The 16,224-nt window shown below is 34.3% G+C and overlaps 1 long non-coding RNA gene and 2 pseudogenes across 1 annotated transcript; 1 reads left to right on the forward strand and 2 right to left on the reverse strand.

Moving 5' to 3' along the window:
• Positions 1 to 678: 678 nt before the first annotated feature.
• LOC146885612 (uncharacterized) lies at positions 679 to 5,023 on the reverse strand (annotated as a pseudogene).
• Positions 5,024 to 7,301: 2,278 nt separating this feature from the next.
• On the forward strand, positions 7,302 to 8,727 carry LOC114172239 (uncharacterized). The gene is made up of 2 exons (XR_003601962.2): positions 7,302 to 7,559; positions 8,378 to 8,727. It is a non-coding gene; the product is annotated as an uncharacterized LOC114172239 (long non-coding RNA).
• Positions 8,728 to 12,059: 3,332 nt separating this feature from the next.
• On the reverse strand, positions 12,060 to 13,247 carry LOC146885613 (uncharacterized; annotated as a pseudogene).
• Positions 13,248 to 16,224: the final 2,977 nt, after the last annotated feature.

Below are 16,224 nucleotides of genomic sequence, written 5' to 3' on the forward strand. Positions count from 1 at the left end.
TTTTGGTCATGGAACTTCTTGGTTTTCTCTTTGTAGAACTTTGAATTTTCATAGGCTGCAAGCCTAATCTCCTCTAGTTCTTGCAATTGAAGTTTTCGCTCATTTCCTGCTTCTTCCAAATCCAAGTTGCATGCTTTCACGGCCCAATAGGCCCGATGTTCAATCTCCACAGGTAGATGACAAGCCTTTCCAAAAACCACCCTGAAAGGTGACATACCTATAGGTGTTTTGTAGGCTGTCTTGTGTGCCCAAAGTGCATCATCCAATCTTGTGGCCCAATCCTTTCGACTAGGCTTCACTACTTTCTCTAGTATCTTTTTAATCTCTCTGTTAGAGATCTCTGCTTGCCCATTGGTTTGGGGGTGATATGGTGTAGCAATGCGATGTGTCACCCCATACTTCTTCAACATGTTCTCAAGTAGCCTATTACAGAAATGAGTCCCCTGGTCACTGATGATGGCTCGTGGTATCCCAAATCTGCAGAAAATGTTAGACCTGACAAAACTCATAACAACTCGAGAATCATTAGTCCTTGTAGCTATGGCTTCCACCCATTTGGAGACATAGTCTAAAACAAGCAAAATATAAGAAAACCCAAAAGAAGGAGGAAAAGGACCCATAAAATCAATACCCCAAATATCAAATACCTCACAATATAGCATGGGTTGTTGAGGCATTTCATCCCTTCTTGTAATGGATTTGGCTACCCTTTGGCACTGCTCACAATTTTCATATACCCTCTGTGCATCTTTAAAAATAGTAGGCCAATATAATCCACAATCCAACACCTTCCTACCTGTTCTTTGTGTGCCATAATGTCCACTAAAAGGAGACGAATGACAGAACTGAAGCAAATGAGGTATCTCAATATCTGGAACACACCTCCTTATGACTTGGTCACTACCAATGCGCCATAAGATTGGGTCTTCCCAGATATAGTATTTTGCCTCACTTTTTAGCTTGATTCTTTCATATTTGGAGAAGGAAGGAGGAATAGCAGAAACAACCAAATAATTAACAATGTCAGCAAACCAAAGTTCAGGAAACATACCTTTCACAGCAGTCAATGCTAGGAGGACTTCATCAGGAAAGTCATCCTTAATAGGAATGTGATCTTCTCCATTTTCAATCCTGCTAAGATGATCGACTACTAAGTTATGTGCTCCACTTCTGTCTAGAATCTCAATGTCAAACTCTTGGAGCAGTAGCATCCATCTAATCAACCTTGGTTTCGAATCTGCTTTCTTCAGAAGGAATTTTAATGCTGCATGATCAGTATAAACAATTACCTTGGAACCAAGTATATATGGTCTGAATTTGTCCAAGGCAAACACAACAGCCAATAATTCCTTTTCAGTCGTGGTGTAGTTAGCCTGCGCTGTGTCCAACGTTCTGGAAGCATAATATATCACATGTGATAGCTTCCCATCTTTTTGTGCAAGCACCGCTCCTACTGCAAAGTTTGATGCATCACACATCAGCTCGAATGGTAATGTCCAGTCAGGTGGCTGGATGATAGGAGTAGTGGTAAGCGCCTTTTTCAATGTATCAAACGCATCTTTGCACCTCTCTCCAAAGTCAAATACTACATCCTTTTGCAACAAGTTGGAGAGAGGGTTGGCTATCTTGCTGAAGTCCTTGATAAACCTCCTGTAAAATCCTGCATGTCCAAGAAAAGATCGAACCTCTTTCACAGAAGAGGGGTAAGGCAATTGTGAAATAATATCAATTTTAGCAGGATCTACAGATATACCATTCTTGGAAACAACGTGACCTAAAACTATACCTTGTTCCACCATAAAATGACATTTTTCAAAATTTAGAACAAGGTTAGTTTCTTCACATCTTTCCAAGACTTTAGCAAGATTAGACAAGCAGTGATCAAAAGATGAACCATATACACTAAAATCATCCATAAAAACCTCAATACAATGCTCCAACAAATCTATAAAAATACTCATCATACATCGTTGAAATGTTCCAGGAGCATTGCAAAGGCCAAATGGCATTTTCCTATAAGCATATGTACCGAATGGACAAGTAAAGGTAGTTTTATGTTGATCCTCTAGGGCAATACAAATCTGAAAATACCCAGAGAATCCATCAAGAAAATAGTAATGAGACTTACCTGCCAATCGATCTAACATCTGGTCCATGAATGGTAAAGGGAAGTGGTCCTTCCTGGTGGCCTGGTTTAGTCTTTTATAATCAATACAGACCCTCCAGCTATTCTGAATACGAGTAGGAATCAACTCGTTCTTCTCATTCTTGACCACGGTGATCCCAGATTTCTTGGGGACCACATGTACAGGACTCACCCAAGTGCTGTCAGAAATAGGATATATAATACCTGCTTGTAGCAACTTGGAGACTTCCTTCTTCACAACCTCCATCAGTTGAGGATTCAGTCTCCTCTGAGGTTGCCTCGCTGGCTTAGCATCCTCCTCCAAGAGTATTCTGTGCATGCAGAAAGAATGACTAATACCAGGAATATCTGCCAAAGTCCAGCCTATTGCTCGCTTGTGATCTTTGATAACCTGCAATAGCTTTTGTTCCTGCTCGTTAGTAAGCAAGGCAGATATAATAACAGGGAGTTTCCCATCCCTCTCAAGATAAACATATTTCAAATGAGATGGTAAAGGTTTCAACTCCAAAGTGGGTGGTTGTTCCACAGATGGCAACATTTTATTGCCTAAGGTAATTTCAGCCACCTCAGCATCACACTTGGACGCCACAGAGGTATCAAATAGTGACACCACGTCCTCAACATCACCTGTTTTACAATTTTCTCTTTCGTCTAAAATTGAGCCCGAAATATTCGAAAAAGAAAATCCAAAGAAGAAGAAAAACCAGATAAAACGTCCAAAAGTCCAAAAGCATAATTGTTCACTACATTACTTAATAAATCAATACAAAACAAAGAATGGTCTTCAATTGGGTGCTGCATGGCTTCTAGCACGTTGAACTGCACCTTCTCATCTCCTATCTCCATAGTCAAGGATCCTGCATGCACGTCTATCTTGGTACGTGCTGTCATCATGAATGGTCTTCCCAAAATAATTGTGGTTGAACTAATTCCTTCATCATCCTTCATGTCCAAGATGTAGAAATCTGCAGGAAAAATTAACTTGTCCACACGGACAAGCACATCTTCTAGCACACCTGCAGGGTTAACTGTGCTACGGTTGGCCAATTGAATGACCACACCAGTAGACTTAAGAGGTCCAAGATGAAGTGAAGTAAAAACAGATAAAGGCATTACATTAATGGAAGCTCCTAAATCTAACATAGCATTATCAAACTTAGTACTTCCTATAATGCAGGGAACAGAAAACATACCTGGATCCTTACACTTTTGCGACATTCTGACTGCAGCCTTCTTAATTAAGCTAGAGACATTTCTTCCCATGTTCACTACCTCTTTGTCCATAATACGCCTTTTATGTGTACATAATTCTTTGAGAAACTTGGCGTATTTAGGAATTTGTCTTACAGCATCCAACAAAGGAATGTTTATCTCCACTTTCTTGAAAGTATTCAGGATTTCTTTGTCTAACTCCTCCATCTTTTTAGTTTTTGGTTTCAAACGGTTTGGATAGGGAGGAGGAGGAGAATAAGGAGAAGGATTTTCAGAGGAAGTATTAGGGGATACCAACCTGGAGTTATCACTGGGTGCAGGCATCTCAGATGTTGCTTGTGTTGCTTCATCTGATCTTCCTCTTTCATCATTAGGTACAACTTCATTATCCTTATCTTCATCTTCTTGGGCATCCCCAAGGCCTTGTATTTGCTTACCCGATCTTAAAGTAATAGCACTTACATTTCGCGGGTTGATTACAGTTTGTGCAGGCAAATTGCTTGAGCCTTGTTGAGACTTCATCTGATTTAACTCATTTGCCATTTGTCCAATCTGATTTTGCAAATTTTGATTGGTTGCTTCCATTGTCTGTTTCAACTCATTGATTTGTCCCTTCATCATATCAGTCATCATTTTCATCATTGCTTCCATGTTTGAATCACCAGAGGTTGCAGTTGGTTGTGGTTGTTGCCTCTGTTGAGGTGGAACATAGACTTGTTGGTGTTGAGGCTGTTGATTTCCCCATTTCTGGCTGGGATATTCCTTCCAATCTGGGTTGTACTTGTTAGAGGACAAATCATGGTTGTATTGCTGCCGAGGTGGTCTATTATTGCCATAGATGTTTGCAGCATATGCTTGAGGTTGTTCATTGTCTAACGTCCCTGTCTCTTTTAACATAAAACAAGCCTCTGTAGGATGATTAGTAGAAGCACAAATTCCACATAAAGTAGAAGGGATAGGCTTTTTCTGTAAGTCTGTCAAGGTCCTTACCATTGCCGCTAAGTCATCCAACTTCCCTTCTAATTTCTTGTGATCTGCAACATATGAAGTTTCTACTCCATGGGTTCCCTTCAATAGAGTTATAGAATTACTCCTTGTGGAAAATTGTTGATGGTTCGACGCCATAGTTTCAATCAATTGTCTTGCATTTGTTGGCGTTTTGTCCACCAATGACCCTCCACTTGCTGCATCTATCATTTGTCTATCCATGATACTCAATCCCTCATAAAAGTATTGAATGAGGAGATGCTCGTTTATTTGGTGATGAGGACATGAAGCACATAACTTTTTGAATCTTTCCCAATACTCGTGAAGACTTTCTCTTTCTTGTTGCCTTATCCCATAAATATCTTTGCGAATAGCAGCAACTCTAGATGCTGGAAAAAACTTTTCCAGAAATAATCTTTTCAGAGTCTCCCAAGTATTGATGGATCCTGGCGGAAGGCAGTATAACCAATTCTTAGCGGCATCTTGCAATTAGAATGGAAATGCCTTAAGCTTGATATGTTCCTCTGACACTGTTGTAGGTGTCATGGATGAACAAACAACATGAAATTCCTTCAAATGATGGTACGGGTCTTCTCCTGCTAATCCATGGAATTTGGGTAAAAGATGGATTAACCCAGACTTAAGCTCACATTCTCCATCTGGATATTGGATGCACATGTTTTGTGTAATTGCTGCATCCGGCGAAGCCAACTCTCTTATTGTTCTTTCTTCCATTCTATCTTCTTGAATTTCTGGTTCAGGTGATGGATCAGAAGATATGTTAATCACCGGAGGTGATTCTAGTGGTACACTTTCAGTGGTAGGTTCAGATGATGATGGTGCTCCTTCAGTAGAACACCTGAGTTCAAGTCTCCTACGTGATTTACGCAAGTTCCTTTCAAGTTCTGAATCAAGTTGATAAAATTGACTCGGATTAGCCTGAGTCATGCACTATGCAAGTCCACCTGAAAGTGTTTCCCTGTGTGTTTTTTTTTTCTTCCTATTCTTGTTTTGGAGAAAGATTTCAAGAAAGAAATGAGTTAAGATGTCGTTGGGTCTACTCCCAGGAAAGAGAGGTGCGTCACAGTGGACAACTTAAATACCAAGTCTTTCCTAGACAGAGTTTTCCAAACTAGTCTCAAAAAATTTCTTAAAAGAAATTCTTAATCAAAACAAAAATAGAACTTTGCTTGAAATATATTAAAATAAAACTAAAGACTACAAAATAACAAACAATATTAAACGTATATGCGTAAAATAAATAAATAAATAAAAAATAAAATAAAATAAAATAAAATAAATAAATAAAAACAGAATCAAAATAAAAGAAATACTAACCGTATTCCCCGGCAACGGCGCCAAATTTGATATCGCTGTCGTTAGGCGATCAAATTACCACTACTTTAGCAACTTCCGTATTGCCAGTTAGTAGTGAACAAAATAGTTAGGGTTAAGATAACCCTGAGTCGTCTCACAACGAATACGGAATTGATCTTAAATATTTGATTCTTAAAAATGCAATTAAAACTAGCAATTATAAAAATAGGGGGTTTTGATATGCAAAGAAAATGACACGGAAGATTGTAAACACAGTAATAGTAAATAGGTCAATTCCACTGCTTTTTCTAAATAAGATTCTTCATTGGTTATCTAGAGATTATTGTTAAATTAATTATTGTTGTTGATTTACAGATAAATCAATGTAAAGACTCAATTCATTTGTTGGCATCCTCACTTTTAATCAAAGTACAGTCTCAATTAAAAGTGAGAATTGTTAGATTGTCTATAGTAAATTTAATCAAAGTACAGTCTCAACTAATTTTACTATGCCTAATCATGTTTATTCCTTTGTTTCTTTACCAAATAGAAAACTTAATTAATCAAAGTAAAGTCTTGACTAATTTTAGTTAAAGTAATTACCTCTAATCAAATTAAAGTCTCAATTATTGGCAAAAACTTATTTAATCAAATGAAAGTTTCTAAACAAAATCAAAGTAAAGTCTCAATTTTATTTAAAAACCTCTTAACTCATATGATTAGCATGCATGTAGATTCACTACAAGAAATTTGCTAATTTGCGAGGGAAATTAGCTAGGGAAAATTTTGCTCGCTAATTAGCGATGGATTAGCGAAATTGTAGCTAAGTTATAGCTAATTAGCGAGGGACTAGACACAATATAGTATGGTAGCTAAGTTGTAGCTAGTTAGTTAGGGATTAAACACAACACAAATATGGTAGCTAAGTTGTAGCTAATTAGTTAGAGATTAGACACAACACAAATATGGTAACTAAGTTGTAGCTAATTAGTTAGGGATTAGACACAACATAATATAGTAGCTAAATTGTAGCTAATTAGTTAGGGATTAAATACAACATAAGTATGACAACTAAGTTGTAGCTAATTAGTTAGGGATTATACACAACATGATATGGTAACTAAGTTGTAACTAATTAGTTAAGGATTATACATAACATGATATGGTAACTAAGTTGTAGCTAATTACTTATGATTAATGATATTGTTGCTAATCCAAAACTAATAAATAGAATTTCTAATTAAAAATAATAATGAATATAAGTATCGATGTTTAATGATATTGTTTATTATTCAAATAATTATCAATGTTTTTTTCATAAATATTTTCATAATTTAGAAATCAAATAATAACAAAAATTAAAAATTTAACATTAGATTGTTGACCATGGTGGAAAAAAAATCCAGCAATAACATAAAAGAATTCAAGCATAATATAAAAAAAATATAATTTTGAATTTAATTATAAAGTATTAGTTTTAATGTCGTTTTCGTGGATTTGAAATTAAAAAGACTACATTACTCTGTTTCTAAAAGTCAAACTTAATTAAAAACTTAAGAAACAAAATAATTAATATGATATTGAAATAGGACTATTTAGATTATTAATAACACTCCCAGAGCAGAACAACCATTTAAAAACGCTCATTCTCTTCTAAATCCCAAATCCTAATCTTCTTCTTTCTTTTTTTTTCTATTTTTTTTCTCTTAGCACTATTTATTTTTTCCGACACCTCTCGTCAACAACGTAACGGTTCTCGGTGGCCGTTGTTGACGCCATCGCTAATCTCTTCCATTCTCCGCCGTCAGATTTACCTCTACTCCTCTCCGTTCGAATTCACACTATCTTTCCTTTTTTTTCTCTTTCTCTTTCTCCACCGCAACACACTCAACTCTAGGTATTTCTTTTTCATTTTCATTTCAAATGTTATTTTCATTTCAAATGTTAGTTTTATTGTTGATTTGCGACGTGTGAAATGAATCTGATTAAATTAAAGGCTTTAACTGCTATTGTCGTTGTAAGAACAATGTCCTTGCTATTGTTTAAGTTTGGAAAGAAAACCAAAAGGAATTGTGATTTTTTGAAAGTGATTAGGCCGTAGGAATTAGTGATAGTCTATTGGATATTGTCATGTTGCAGTTTTTATGAGTGTGTAATTGGAGGATTTTTCGCTTTGAATTGTAGTGTTTTGAAATACAAGAATTATTGTGAGCGTTCCCCTTTCATTGAGGGTTTTATTTGCATAGGTTATGTTATGGTTATGACAAGTATTTTTTTTCCCTCTTTTTTTTTTTTTAAATCTGCTCTCAAAATCTTGAAAAATAATCAGTTCATTGGACCAATTCCTTCAACTCTCTCTCATGTTCCTAACTTAAAGCTTCTGTAAGTTACTTTTTCATTTTCTCTTTTTCATATAGAGGATGAATTTAATGTCTATGGAGATTTTGAAACTTTGTTCTGTTCTAGAGACCTGGTACTGAATAATCTCAATGGGGAAATACCAAGACTTATATACTAGAATAAAGTTTTGCAATATGTGTGAGTATATATATTTGTATTATGATAATTATTTATATTATGAAGGGGAATATGTAGTTGTTGAATTCAACCATCTGGACAAATTTATATTATATCTAGCTTTTTTTAATGTATTTTCTGTGTACTTTTATGGTTTCTTAATGTTCAATCGGAAGAATGAATACATTTAAATGCCAGGCAAGGATAAAGAAAAGACCGAAGCTCTTGGGGAGGTGTTGAATGGCGATCACCTTGTTAGTACTCCTTATTTAATTTCCGATTAGAGAAAGACGCCAAGCTTGTATGTATTGGTGAATGCTTGTGAGAAGCTTAGAATATCATGGAAATTACCAATGGTGTATCCTCAAAGTGGAGAATCTATTGCTCAACTTCTTTAATGTATCATGTGAGATGGTTCAACATTATCAGGTGATAAAAACTGTTTTTGTTTACCATCAAGCTAAAATCGTTTGTCTTGATGTGTATGAACTTTTAGGAACTAATTTTCTGATATGCAATGTAATGATTTGTCTTCTGTTATCTGTTAATTTTTCTCCAAGCATCTGATCATTAAAAAATCTATATTGCCACCATATTTGATTCAAGAATTATAGTTATAAGCCCTAGCTATATAGATTAGACTCTGCATATGATACTGTATTTATGTGATATGGTAGAAAAGGGAGAGAAATAGTGCAATTGAAATTCGAAGGAAAAAGAAAGTGAGTGGTTAAGAAAAATGAAGTATGAGATAAATAATTAATTTTAAATGTCAACTTGCGAATCACTTTAAGAAAGCAAAATATTTGAACCTTGTAAAAGATAAAAGATAAATGAAATGAAAAACACAAAAGATAAAAGTATAAAGATCATTTATATAATTTAGAAATGAATTATTCTTTATTCAAATCCCACCAATAAGCGGAAATTTTATTTTGAGCTTATTCCCTACACAGGGAAATAAATAAAAACTCCCGAATTAAGCATCTTCTTCGGCCTTCCACTCCACATGTTGGTTTTATATATATATATATATATATATATATATATATATATATATATATATATATTCACTGTGTAAATCAAATTGGAATTGTAATATAACATTTGGACATACAAATACAGTAGCATCTAATATTCCAGTCAAGGAGTAAAGCTAAAAGAAGATATTATCAATTATGTGTGTGGAAAAGTTCAATCAAGGAAATTTGCTACCATTTTGTTAGGGATTAGCGAGAGATTTGTTATAAATATTTCGCTAGGGATTAGTGAGGCTTTTGCTGCAAACATTTTTGCTAGGGATTACTTAGGAATTTGCTACAAATATTTTGCTAGGGATTAACTAGGAATTTGCTACAAATTTTTTGCTTAGGATCGGTGAGGAATTTGCTACAACCACTTTGCTAAGGATTAGCTAGGGATTTGCTACAAATATTTTGCTAGGGATTAGTGAGGGATTTGCTACAACCACTTTGCTAGGGATTAGCTAGGGATTTGCTACAACTAGTTTGTTAGGGATTAGTTAAGGGTTTGCTACAAACATTTTGCTAGGGATTAGCTAAAGATTAGCTAGGGATTAACTACGGAGTAGTTTCCTCGCTAATTAGCTACCTATAATTTAGCTACGGTTCAATGTCATCGCTATTTCCTAGCTAATCCTTCGCTAAATTGTTTTGCGAAGGATTAGCGAGGGATTAGCTAGGGATTTTTTCCTCGCAAATTTGGAAATTTGTTGTAGTGATTTAAAATCATTATTTTCTATTCAATTAAGAAGCAAAAGACATAGATAAACAAAAACCACAACAATAATCAAAATAACAAAACATATAAATTCATCTAACCTCAGAATCCATTTAAGAAATTACAGTGGAATCAACCCTAAAAGCTTAGCCCTCCATGGCTTTGATGGAATACATGATAATATGAAGTAAAGAAAATAAAAGAAAGAATGAGAGATGTGGTGGAGACGGTATCTGCCAAAACCAGAGAGTTCTAAGTGTCTAAGCTGTAAGTTGTAAATTGTAAGTCCGTAAGTTCCCCCCTTCTGCTCCCTTAAGTCTCTTTATATAGGCTTCCACTGGACTTTGGGCTTTATCTGTCAGTTGCTAAAATCTTTTATTTTTATTTAATTAATTAGCAACTTAATTTCTGTCCAATTTCCAATTCTGCCCCTCGCATTTAACCATATTTGCAGTTTTGACCAGAGTTGACTGCTGACTTTGACCAGTTGACCACAGTTGACCAGTTGACCAGAGTTGACCAGTTAGACTGTCCTATCAGATGCTGACACGTGGCAGTGCAGATTCTCTCTCTAGAATTAGGGTTTCACTCTCACACTCTTCTCCCTCCCTCGTGACGGCGGCTGCTGCCGTTTTCCGATGAGTGCGGTGGCTTCCATGGTTCGTTCTCGCTCATGGTGGCATGGTGAAGATGGTGGTGGCGCCGCTGTGCGAACGAAGATGGTTGACAGTGGAAGAAGATGGCGTCGCGTTGATGGTGGCACCGCTGGATGGTTCGTCGTGGCTGTTGCGTCGCCGGCAATGGTGTGATGGTGATGCAGTGGTGGCCGGCGAGGTAAGGAGGTGCGGCGGCGGCTGCCATGGTGGTGGAAGGAGAGAAGAAAATTAGGGTTAGGGTTTCATGAGTGAGATGGAGGAGATGATGATGTGGCAGAATCTGAGTGGTCAATTTGGTGAGTGGAGGATTATGACACGTGGCAGCTTATGGTTGGCTAATTTTAAAAGGTGGGGATTGCCACATGACATGATCTGGTTGAGTGGAGTTTAAGTGGTAGGAGGGATGCAACTTAGTGAAAACTGGGGGTGCAGAACAGGTTTTTGTGGTCCACTTGAGGGAGGAGTGTGCAAATAAAATCTGGGGGTGCATTTAGCTCCTGATTTATTCTTTTTAAGAATTTCTTGATTTTGGACTTATTTTGTAACTTTGAATATTTTAAAATCACACTATTAATTGACCAAAAATAAATTCCAGCTGCATTAACAAACGTTAGAATATCTAATAATATTTTATGCAACTAAAATCAATTTTTACGCCACTTTTACCAAACTTACTCAATAAATCCAATAATCACAAATCTTAATTAAATCAATCTTTAAGCACAGAAAATTGAATTAAATCCCCAAATTTAAATATTAAATGAGGGCAAAAATTTGAACTCATCAAAATTACAACTTGAGTTATCTACGAAACATTTCGTAGGTAACTTATCTACGAAAACTATCGTAGGTAATATATCTACGATATTCTGCGTATGTAATTTACCTACGAAAATCTTCGTAGGTAAATTATCTACGAAATATTTCGTAGGTAATTATCTCCTACATTTTCTGTATATGTAAATTACCTACGAAGTTCTTCGTATGTAAATTATCTACGAAACTTGTCGTAGATAATTACCTACGAAACTTTTCGTAGATAACGTTAGAATATTAAAAAAAATTATAAATAATTTTAATTTCTAAAAATTATCATTATAAATTTGTCAGGACTTATGTCTAAACTTCACCTGTAAACAATGCAGTAGACAATTTTGTCTACTTAACATATTCTAGAATTAGAGAATATAGTAGTTTATCACAGACAAGAGAAGTGATGTCTAGACATAAAAGTTGGACTCCACCTGTAGATCCTACAAACATTCCAGCATTCAAATAACACCTTCAAATATAAAACAACATAGTTATCCAAAGGTTTAGCACCATTCATATCATCACATCAAAACTATAAAACTACAAATATAAAATAAAGTAGATAACACAGATTAAGAAACTAACAAATAAGCTACATAGGTCAAGTCGTACAATTTAAAAACTAACTAATGTTACCCCGAGTTCAACAAGTCCTACAATTACAAACCTAACTAATAATCTGCATAATGAGAAGAGTTTTGCCGAGCATCATCTTGGTTTTGATCCTCATTTTGTGGTTGTTCATTGACGTCTTGCAAAATGGTTTGTGCGGTTGGAGGAAGAAGAGGGAGAACAACAGTTACTAGGGATTCTAATTTTCTCTACAGTCGTTGATTCTCCTCCCTAGATTGACGAAACTCCTCCCTAGATTGACGAATTTCTTCTTCCAACCTTAGAATCTTTTGTGAATTCATACTTGAAGAACTGGATGGTTGTTGTGTGAAGGCTTCCCCACAAAGATAATTTTCATTCAGTTTGCCAACACCATATAGTCGTCCCTTAGGATTTTTGCCACCAGCAACAACTAACCAACTTTTTTTCCTTAACCTATCTTCCTCACTAGGGTCCAATGGAGATATTTCTTCTCCTTCACCACAAGAAGCAACCTCAAATCTTGCTTGGGAAAATACAGTTTGAAATTCCTCTTGTTATTCTAAATAGACATGTTATATAATGACAAATCTTTATATTTAAAAAGAAGGAAAGATCTAAGTTAGAGAAATTACATATGTTTGTTTAGATCTGTGATCTACAAAATCACCGGTATTCTTGCGAACATGAGTATAGTGGAAAAGCTCATCAAAATGTACAGGACGACCCAATTGTTCTGCCTATAACCAAAACTAATTAATCTTGATAAAATAGTAATCAACTTATATAACAGAATTTTTTAGTGTACATACCATGCGAAGGGCATGCTCATGGATGGTGATTGAGCCACCTGTGTGCAAACATCCACCCTTCTCAGATGCTCGATTCTTTTGATTACGAGCACTCTTTGATCGAAACTCGGGTTGGTTCCACTTAGCAAGCAAACTATTCCATACTCTATCAAACATCCAGTGAGGTTTTTTCCCAGTTTTTCTTGCTTCCATGAAGATTTCAGAAAGTCTATGAGAGGCCTTTATGTTGAAAATCTTTCTAATCTTCTCCTCATGTTCAGGTCTCCAAGTAACATTTCTCTACATTAAGAGATAATATAGTAGTTAAGATAATGATAATTACAGTAAACAATATATGCAAAGAAATTAAATATGCTTAATTGAAATCTAGTAAAGGGTAGGTTACAAATATAAACTTACCTTGAACCTTTGGAAGAAGATCTCCTTCTCTTCATCCAACATTGCACCCCAAGTTAACCATGGCTCAATATATTGTTGCTTAATTGTCTTTGTGATTGCCTTGGAGACAACTCTACTTACGTAAAACCTAAAAATATAAACACATTATGGAAAAATATGATGTCAATATGAAAAAAACCATATAATATAAAAGAAAAATTGATTTCAACTAGTTTTGATTATTACCCATCATTACAAGGTTCTGCATTAGACATATCTACAACTACAAAGAAAAACATATACAAATCAGTTGCACTGCATTAGAAATGTCAGTAAATTATCCACTCAAATTTGTTATCAAGCTAAACTCTTATAAAATGTGTATTGTAATAATCTCGTCCTTCAATCGGACAACAACACCAATTAAGACCCCATTTCAGTTTAAAGACTGCATGTCAAGATGTATTAATCCTTGATACAAGAAGAACATAATTAATCCTTGATTAGAAGATCTTTAATAACTAATTATGGATAAATCCTTATCTTTAAGATGTATTATTGTGATAAACCGAACACATTGTGTTCTGTTATTCCTTTAATTACTATAGAAGGGAAAAAAAGGAGTATTGAACACATATTGAGGAAAGAAGTCCTATACACATCATTGCACCAAGCCTAGACAAGAACATAGTTCATGCCATCCGTAAATAGAGAAAAAGAAGAGAAGCAAAGGAAAACACCAACTTACATATTGAGTTTCAAAAGAAAAGTTCTGAAAAACGAATGCTACACTGTAATTATATATTAATTACCCAAAATAGTTGAGGATGTTGATTATTTGATCTGCTAAGTCTTCAGCAGAAGGAACACATCCTCACAACAAATTGTAGCTGCTCCCAACTACAAGAACTCTTGTTGAAGTTCTAGAGGAAAATCTATGTCAATAACAATATTTAGTTCTAAATGCAATAAAGAACCCATTCAAATTTATCAACTTACAAAAATCATGTCCGGGAGGACTGATATGATAAAAGCAAAAGTTGTGAAGCAGTAAAGAAGCTGCCTCTGGACAGAAAAATAATCCTTGGAAACAATAGGTAATCCTTAAACAAATGGAACTATGTAAAAGAAAATAAATTGGCAGTGCTTACAGTTTGGTGCTAAATCCGGATAGATGATCAGAGTTGGTTTGTCAGGATCCTCATAGACTATGACAAACATAGAACCACAACCAGTTCGAATGTGATGCTCCTGAAAGGCAATCCAAAATGAATGGCGGACATAATTGTAATCTTGATATCACCCTCAATCCAAGACATAACAGAGATGTTTTAAAAATAGAAGAATTTCCCTCTTCCTTCTCCTCTTTCTCCCTCAAGGTTGATCAGATGGAGAGCGAGAGGATGACATCAAGTGGATTATAGTGTGAAGTTTGTGTTGTTCACTTTAAGTGGATTAATCTATCACATCCAACAAATCACTCATAAACTTTAACAAACATTACTCTAAATCCAACCACTTTCATCTTTAATCCACTTCAAGAGAACAACACAAACTTCCCACTATACTCCATTTGATGTCAACCACTCCATCTCCCTCCAATCAACCTTGAAGGAGAAAGAGGGGAAGGAAGAGGGAAATTCTTCTATTTTTTAATCATCTCGGTTATGCAATGGTTTGAGGGTGATATCAAGATTAAAATTATGTCCGCAGTTTATTTTTTAGCTTAATTATGAAAATGATGTAAAAATATGACTTTTCAAATTCTTTTACAAAAATAATTAATAACAAAAATTTGAAAATTGTTCTAAAATAAGGTTTAAAAAGTAATTATAAATTATGAAATTTTTTATTACATTATTTTATAAATATTTTTTTAATGAAATATTTTATTTTCATTATACATATTAATATTTTTTCTACAACAAATCAAACTTATATAATGATAATATTTAATCATATTTAAAATCAAGCACAATTTGGTAATCTTATTTTTTCTTGATTTAAATATAATTTTTAATCTAGCACAGCCAACAAATCACTCATAACCTTTAACAAATTTATTCTAAATCCACCCTCTTTGACCTTTAATCCACTTAAAGTGAACAACACAAACTTCAAATTGCAATCCACTTGATGTCATCCTCTCTCTCCCTCCAATTACCCTAGAGGGAAAAAGAGGGGAAGGAAGAGGGAAATTCTTCTATTTTTATCAAGATTACAATTATGTCCGCAATTTATTTTTAAACTTAATTATGAAAATGATGTACACATATGGCTTTTGAAATTATTTTTACAAGAATAATCATTAACGAAAATTTGAAAATTGTTCTAAATTAAGGTTTAAAAAGTAATTATTAATTATAAATTTTTTTATTACGTTATTTTATAAATATATTTTTATTAAATTATGTTACTTTCATTTATACATTTTCATATTTTTTTCTACGACAAATCAAACTTGTATAATGATAATTTTAAATTATTTTTAAATTAAAGGACAATTTTGTAATCTTGTTTTTCCTTGATTTAAGTATAATTTTTAATCTATCAGATCTATCAAATCACTCACAAAGTTTAACAAACTTTACTCTAAATCCACCCTCTTTCACCTTTAATCCACTTAAAGTGAACAACACAAACTTCAGACTCTAATCCACTTGAATTCATCACCTCCCCCCCCCCCCACCAATCAACCTTGACCGAGAGAGGGGAAGCAAGAGGGAAATTCCACTATTTTTCAATCATCTTTGTTATGCAATGATTTTAGGGTGATATCAAGATTACAATTATGTCTGTTATTTCTTTTTCAGCTTAATTATGAAAATGATGTACAAATATAGCTTTTAGAAATTATTTTTACAAAAATAATTAATAATGAAAATTTGAAAATTGTTACAAAATAAGGTTTAAAAAGTAATTATAAATTACAAAAGTTTTTACTAAATAATTTTATAAATATTTTTTTAATAAATTATTTTATTTTCATTCATACATATTAATATTTTTTTCTACAATAAATAACATTTATAATGATAATTTTAATCATATTTAA

The sequence above is a fragment of the Vigna unguiculata genome, chromosome 6, assembly GCF_037176805.1.
Source record: "Vigna unguiculata cultivar grain cowpea cultivar isolate G323 ecotype 2 chromosome 6, ASM3717680v1, whole genome shotgun sequence".
NCBI lineage: Eukaryota > Viridiplantae > Streptophyta > Magnoliopsida > Fabales > Fabaceae > Vigna > Vigna unguiculata.